Here is an 8,526-nt window from a genome sequence, read left to right as displayed (position 1 = left end):
ATATGAGGGCTGTTTGAAAAGCACAAGAACAACTTGCTAGATTTGAGGCCCAAGGCTTGGCGTGGAGAAGATTTGAGAAGGGCCATTCCTGTTATATAGGCTACTTCTCCACGGGATCGTCATTTGATTCCTCACAGTCTCAGGACCCCTCTGCCCTTCCCCCCCAATATGTTTTATTTCCTTTTTTTTTCTAGTTCTCTTTTGCAAGTCTTCGTATCACCAGAATCAGTGCTTTTAGCATTCGAGAAAGGCATTTTCGTTTCTTCCTTTCTGCACCCGCACCTTTTTTCAGGGACTTCAGAAACGCCTTCACGAGTCAGCAATGACTTGAAGATCCGGCCAATGGCTAAGATGTTAATAACCATGCTGCCACAAGATGGCGCCCACCACCCAATATCTCGGACTTCCTGATCAAACAGGTAGGTACTAATTTTTGTGTGGCAACGTACAGTATAAAATTGTATTATTTTATTTTATTTTGTCATTTTATTTTATTTTATTTTATATTTTAAACAGGGTGTCGCTCTTTCACCCGGGCTGGAGTGCAGTGGTGCAGTCACGACTCACTGCAGCCTCAAACTTCTTAGCTCAAGTGACCTTCCTGCCTCAGCTTCCCAAATAGCTGAGACTACTGGCACACGCCACCATGCCCAGCTAAGTTTTTATTTTTTGTAGAGACGGGGTCTTGCTATGTTGCCCAGGCTGATCTCAAACTCCTGGGCTCAAGCGATTCTCCTGCCTCAGCCTCCCAAAGTGCTGAGATTAAGTTTATGAAATGTGCATATGTCTAAAAGGTTTGCTTCAGGTTTTTTGTTTGTTTTTTGGTTTTTTTTTTTTGAGACAGAGTGTGCAGTGGCGCAATCTCGGCTCACCGCAAGCTCCGCCTCCCGGGTTTACGCCATTCTCCTGCCCCAGCCTCCCGAGTAGCTGGGGACTACAGGCGCCTGCCACCGTGGCCGGCTAATTTTCTTTTTTTTTTTTTTTTTGTATTTTTAGTAGGGACGGGTTTCACCGTGCTCCGGATTTCCTGACCTCGTGATCCGCCCGCCTTGGCCCCCTCAAAGTGCTGGGATTACAGGCGTGTGCCACGGCGCCCGGCAGGCTTTTGAGCATCTTCAGTTAAGGAAATCCAAGTTTCTAAATAAAAACAACTTTGATGCATAGTTTGCCCTATAGGCACCAAAGTGCTTAAGATGTAAGAAAAGGAAACACCATGAAACGATCTTTTGCTCGTCCCATTTTGGGACAGAGGATTTTAACTATGTTCTATGCTAGGGAGGGATCAATTTTATAATTGATGAATCGTATAAAATCAAGCTCAGGATTCCCAATATATCTTCTAAATCTACTTACTGAGTTAAATTTTGAAAACAAAACAAATACAATTATGCAAGAAATATACCCAGGTGAAAAATGTTCAAATAGTTAAACATATGTCTGATGTATCTGCTGTGACTTAGTCCACCCACTGAAATGTGCAGAGATGTTTGTTTTTTATGACTCCATGCTGTGTCTGTCTCTGAGCTTTCATCCTGCCTGACTCTCCAGAAGATCAACTCAGACCCTCAGAGGAGTGGGGAGTGTGAACCCCGAAAATTTGAGACAGGTCTCAGTTAACTTAGAAAGTTTAATTTGACAAAGTTAAGGATGCGTGCTTGTGACACAGCTCAAGAAGTTCTGACAACTTGTGCCCAGGGTGATTGGGGCACAGCGTGGTTTTACACATTTTTGGGAGACATGAGACATCAGTCAATATATGTAAGAAGTACATTGGTTCTTCCAGAAAGGGGGGGGACGACTCGAAGCAGGGAGGGGGCTTCCAGGTCACAGGTAGGTGAAAAACAAACGGTTGCATTCTTTGAGTTTCTGATTAGCCTTTCCAAAGGAGACAATCAGAATATGCATCTATCTCAGTGAGCAGAGGGATGACTTTGAATAGAATGAGAGCTAGGTTTGGCCTGAGCAGTTTCCAGCTTGACTTTTTAGCTTAGTGATGTTGGGGGCCCAAGATATTTTCCTTTCACAGGAATCCTTGACTCCCAGGATTGGGTACAGCTTCTGAGTCTGATGTAGTGGCAAACCAGAGTGGGGTGTGTGGAAGCGGAGTACACAATTGATTTTTTTAATTCAATTCCTTCATCCCAACTCTGTGGAAGATTGATCATTTCTCACATAGAGTTGGCAGGGTCCCACTTTTCTCAGGTCTGACAGACCTCCCCTGATCTATTAATATTACCTTCCTCCCCTTCCCTTTTCACATCTTTCTCCAGAAGGGGCAGAGAAGCAGCCCTGTTCCTTCCCTTCCTGGACACCTGGTTGATGCCTTAGAGTTGCTTTGTTCCATGGGCTCTTCTGTGATCCCCTAAGGCCTTTAGGCCTTCCTGTAGAAGACAAAAGCCAACTAGCTTGCTTCCCCTGCACATGCCCCCCTGAGGCAATGCGTACAGAGTTTAGGATCAGCTTGAATGGGGATGAAGGAAAAGAGAAGAGATGGCATTCCCAGTGTCATCTCAGTGCTTAAGGTTATAAATATAAATTGTGTCTAGAGCAGGGTTTTGCAAAAGTTCATCTTTAGGTCATCTACATCAGGATCATCTGGGTGGGTTTTTATTTAATACATAGATCTCAGGACTTTGCCTTCAGATCTGTTAATCCAGGGGCTCTAGCATAAGGCCCAGGCACCCATATGTGACTCTATTAGTCAGTCAAGTTTGACAACCGCTCAGTAGAGCAAGACCAGCATCACTTGGGCCCAGCTTGTAAGAGATGCAAAATCTCGGGTTCCAGCTCCATACCTACTGAATCAGAAGCTCAGAAGTAGGGCCCAGCAATCTGGTTTAACAAGCCCCTCAGGTGATTTTGATGCCTGCTAATGCTTGAGGATCTGTTGCAATCAAGCAATGATTCTGAAGCAATGGTTCTTAACTTTGCCAGTATGTTGGAATCGCCCTCCAGCTTTAAAATCCCAAAGCTCAGTCTGTAGCCCAAACCAATTAAATCACAATCTTTATGGTAGAACCCAGACGTAGTCTTTTTTAAAAGCCGCCCAGGTAATTGGAAGGTGCAGGCAAAGTTAAGGGCCACTGTAACAGGTGGAGGAGTTGATACCTAAATGACTAGGACTGGCCAGGTGTAGAGGCTCACACCTGTAATCCTAACACTTTGGGAAGCCAAGATGAAAAAGGATTGCTTGAGCCCAGGAGTTTGAGGCCAGCCTGGACCTTGTCTCTACGAAAAAAGTAAAACAACTAGCCAAGTGTAGGGGCACACGGCTGTAGTCCCAGCTACTCAAGAGGCTGAGGTGGAGGATTGCTTGTCCTCAGGAGGCAAAGGCTGCAGTGAGCCGAGACCTCACAACTGCAGTCCAACCTAGGCGACAGAGTGAGACACCGTCTTCAAAAAATAAATAAATAAATCACTGAGACTGTCTCAGAATAAATATATACTCACTGCTGGGATAACGTGGTGTTATCCTCACCCTGAAAATCTCTGTGGTTGTAAACCTTGTCATTGATGGGACAGGGTCATCTTCTGCCTGAGTGCCTGATTTAGCAGGTCTGAGGTGGAGCCTGAGAGTCTGCATGTCTAATGAACTCCCAGGGGATGTCCATGTTGCTGGTCCAGGGACCATGGTTTGAGTAGCAAGACCCTGCCCAAGGTGTCCATTTGTCCCATTGCCACAAGAGCGTTCAACTGCATCTTTCCAGCTCAGTTCTATTATTTGAGCTCCGTAGACTATGGACACCTACTGACTCAGCATCTCTATCCACTTGGTGATTCGAAGGCTCCCAAATGCCATACGACTAAGACACACTCTTTGTCTCCTGCCCCCAAATATGGTCATCTTTCAGTGTTGCCTGGTTCAATTAACTCATTTTTCACATCTCACCTTGGGTGGCCTTCCTCAGGGCAGCCTGCCCCTCCTGCTCCCTGGTTTCGCTCCCTTTTCCAAGTCATCACATGAGAATTATACACTCTTATAGAAAACTCTTCCTTTCCTTCATCACACTTGAATCTCCTTCAGCGCAATAATCTGATTAATGGATTTCTGAATAAGCTCCAGGAGAACAGGGACTATTTCTATTTTGGCTCACCAGCATCTTCTCACCCTAAGCATCATGCCAGGCCCATGGTGGGCACACCATAAATATTTATTGACTGACTGAATGAATGGATGGATGGATGGATGGATGGATGGATGAATGCAATCAACAGTTTCTGAATATTACATCTATGTGATGCAGAATACAAATTTCATAGCTATATTCTATACCATTTCAGAAATGCCTAGGGGAAATTGTAGAACCCAATCAATAATAATGAGTCTTGGAAATTCTTTTTTTTTTTTTTTTGAGATGAAGTCTTGCTCTGTCGCCCAGGCTGGAGTGTACAAGAGTGCACAAGAGCCGAGTGGCACAATCTCGGCTCACTGCAACCTCCATCTCCCGGGTTCAAGTGATTCTCGTGCCTCAGCCTCCCGAGTAGCTGGGACTACAGGCATGAGCCACCATGTCTGGCTAATGTTTTGTATTTTTGGGGGGGGGGTTTCACCATATTGGCCAGGCTGGCCTCGAACTCGTGACCTTAGGTGATCCACCTGCCTCAGCCTCCCAAAGTGCTGGGATTACAGGCGTGAGCCACCGCACCCAGCCAAGTCTTGGAAATTTTATCTTTAGCCCCATGAAGGTAGGGACTTTGTCTATCTTCTGTACAGTAGATTCATAATGAGGGGAAACCTGTAAGCTTTGGTCTCTGTCCTGCAGGAAAGAGTCTTTTTCATGTCATGAGTCCAAGCACAGCACCATGTTTTACAGACTTGGCATCTCAGTGTAGACAACCTGGTTGAGAATTTATTCATTTATTGTTGCTTCAGGATGGTACTTTAGAGGAACTTTTCTCTTCTCCCTACATTTCGAAATCAACCCCTGAAATACGGAAGGGTGGGGACTTGTCCCTCTTCCTCTTTACTCTTTGCTATGCTTCTCACGAGAGACAGAGCGACTTGTGGGATTGGTGACAGTGGGGAAACTGTCCCTGCTGCTGCTGCCTCAAGTCTCCTGGCTCTTGTTCTGTCAGGACAGCCTGCCTATAGGCGGAGTGCACCCTCTCTTTGTTTCTGCTGCCCTAAGGTGAGCTCTCTGTGACAGGAATCCTTTGTTCTGGATTGATGGCTTGCTTCTCCTTTGCTACCTGTGATTGAGTGGAGGCACTGGAGAGTTGCAAGATTGCAAGTCCAAGCTATGGCCTATGGAATTCATGCACCTGCTCACTCTCAGCCACACTGTCTGCAGTGTGAATTGCTCAGCTGGAGAGGGTGTGAGTAACTAGCTGCCTCAAGCCTCAACAATTCTGAACACTTTAGGTTTATAACTAATCTATACAAAACATGGCTATGAGCTTATCAGTAATTCTAACACACACACACAAATATATACACGCTTGCATGTATATGCATGCATATACACACAAACATATATGGACAGGTATATATGTGGGTATACAGAATATATATGTGGATGTGTACGTGCGTATATATATCTCAGCAAGTAAGCACCCCAATGTCTTTGACTTAACTAACAGGCGTGAAACACCCAAGCATCAAGCATTCCAAGTGGAATTCTAAATTCCCAGGTGAATTTCACAAAGGTTAGACTTGGCACAACTTTGGAGACCAGTGCCGCTTATAGGCAGGTAAGCCCTGCCGGGCCCATTCTCAGAAGAAACCACTTCATACCTTTGTGTACAAACTCTGCTATTGTCTCCTTCAACATGGCTTTTAAAATGAAGTTTTATGAAAACATCTGGAAGAATTTAAACTCACATGTGACCATGGAGAACACCAGTTATACCCAGAGTCGGGGGAAATCAGGAGTAGGGGGTGGGTAGGAAGAGGAAGAACTCAATGCTGATGCTTGCAAGTACATTCGCAGGGTTTTATGTAAGTTAACATTTGGCGCTACTTCATACTTGTGGAGCTTCTTGTGGGATCACAGGAAAAAGCAGAATTGGGGAAATCTGGGAACTTGGATCAACTAAAAGGGACTTTCCTCGGATAAGCTACAAGCAGGAAGTGGTCAGCGTTCTTATGGTAGAGAGAAGGTTATGGAAAATGAAAACTTGTATTTAAAAAAGCCTACAGAGATGACCTCTGGGAATCTGGGACATTTCTGGAAACTTTGATGAATTTAAATCTAGAGAAAACAGGAGTTTTGATTGAGAATATGTAACAAATGGAAGAGCAATAACTTGAGTGTCACCCTTTAAATTAAAAAATTGTTAAATAATGTATGAATGTAGTACATGAAATGTTGAACATAAACTTTATGTACAGGATAAGTGATAAGTAGCAACAAATTTCACAGATACTGTATACTAAAAGAAAAATGTTAAAGATTTTCACTGTATTAGCCTCTTGAGATTATGTAATTGATTAGCCAGGCGCAGTGGCTCACGCCTGTAATCCCAGCACTTTGGGAGGCTGAGGCAGGCGGATCACCTGAGGTCGGGAGTTCGAGAACAGCCTGGCCAATGTGGCAAAACCCCATCTCTACTAAAAATACAAAAATTAGCCAGGTGTGGTGGTGCATGCCTGTAGTCCCAGCTACTGGGGAGGCTGAGGCAGGAGAATCTCTTGGACTCGGAGGTGGAGGTTGTAGTGAGCTGAGATTGTGCCATTGCACTCAAAAAAAAAAAAAAAAAAAAAAAAGAGAGAGAGAGAGATTATATGATTGATTAGATATCCAAAGTAATAAAAAGAATTTAAAAAGTTATTGTTTATGGAGTGTTTGATAGATGTCAGACCCTGTGCTGAGTACTTTCTATGGCTTATCTTAGGTTTACAATTAATCTATGCAAAACATGGCCATCAGTAATTCTGTAATTCTAATTATCAGTAATTCTAATACACACAAATGTATACATGCTTGCATATATATATGGACAGCTATATATGTGTGTATACAGAATATATAGGTAGGTATGTACGTGTATATATATCTTAGCAAGTAAGCACTCCATCATCTTTGACTTAATTAATGGGCATGAAACACCCAACCATCATGCCCGTTCAGCAACTGTCTTCATGAACTGACAGTCAAGTAGGCAAATAGGATGAAAATGACCTAAACCCTCAAACTGTCAAGTTACTGCAGGCTTCAAAATGCCGTTTATAGGGTGGGGGGTGGTGACAGAAGGGAATGGTTAGCGTTTGGATTGCTTGGAAATATGAGAGAGAGAGAATGTTCAGCTAGAATGTGCAAGAAAGATACTGATACTCAAATACAGTTTTAAAATGGGGGCCACAGTCTATAAAAAATGGAAATGTAGCAAAAGGAGGATCGGTCACCCAGTTAACTCAAGGCTATACATCTACATGTGCACCGGCAAAAGGAAATTCATGACTGGCCCCATTTTGAGACTTAAAGCAAAAGCAATGGAAATAAATGACAGAAACAAATATTCACTAGTCTGTGGCCTTCAACTTATTTTTCATTTTCATTTTTATTTTTTATTTTTGGCCTTCAACTTATTTTTAAACTGCCCTCACATCAGTAAACATTTAACACACAGTCCTACATATTTCTATATTAATACACTGGGTATATGATAAAAATAGCCACAGACATACTTTTAAAAACATGACTATATCTGTTCTTACATTTTCTTCCTACATCCCCCTTTGGAAGCCCATGTAAGGGTCTCAGAAGCAGAATATCAGCATCCAGGAGGGATTTCCTACCCCACTAGGTGGCGCTTGGCACCATATAAGTAAAACCACAGCGTCTATCTGTAAGATGTTAGGGAAATTACGGTAAAGACATCCTTTTACCCACAAATGTAATCAGCAACTCTATCAGGACTTACGGGACTTCAATTCCTTTAACCACTTGCTCCTGTCTATCTAATTCTGCCCTAGTGTTCTTGTTCAAATTGTCTTCACCTTTGGGCCCTAAACAGAACTGCCAGTCCTATATAGTTAAATTACATCTGTCCAAAAACAGTGCCCAGTGGGAAGCAATTTGAGTTTAAGTGCAGCTCCACTCCCGGGAAGCAGGCTGAGAGCACCAAAGTTTATACACAAAAGGAGGGAAACTGAGCACAGCTGGGGGCTCTGGGCTTTCCTTGCTAAAGTGATCCCTGTAATAACAGTCCCTGGTGTCCCAAAGGAAGATGTGGTGCTTCCCAAACTGCTCTGCAAGCCAGTTGCTTCAAAAGTATTGCAGGGATGCGGACTTCTGGGTCCCAGAGATTGAGCAGTTGACTTTACCTCTCTGATCTTACCTTTATCTCTGAGTTAACCCATCATCTTTAAGACGGAGCTGCTAATACTAGCCTCACAGAGGTGATGTGAACATTCAAGGGAATAAATGAAGCATTTAATTTGCATTTTCTGCTTAATAGATGTGACCCCCTTCCTCCTTCCCTTCCACCCCTTACTCAATGACATTGTCGGGATACCAGTGACTTCATCTTGAACCCTTCTTCCTAAGATCCTCCTCACTCCCTCCTTGCCTGTCATTCCCTTTG

Source organism: Macaca thibetana, chromosome X (assembly GCF_024542745.1).
Source record: "Macaca thibetana thibetana isolate TM-01 chromosome X, ASM2454274v1, whole genome shotgun sequence".
Classification (NCBI taxonomy): domain Eukaryota; kingdom Metazoa; phylum Chordata; class Mammalia; order Primates; family Cercopithecidae; genus Macaca; species Macaca thibetana.
Note: the sequence above shows the minus strand (reverse complement) of the source record.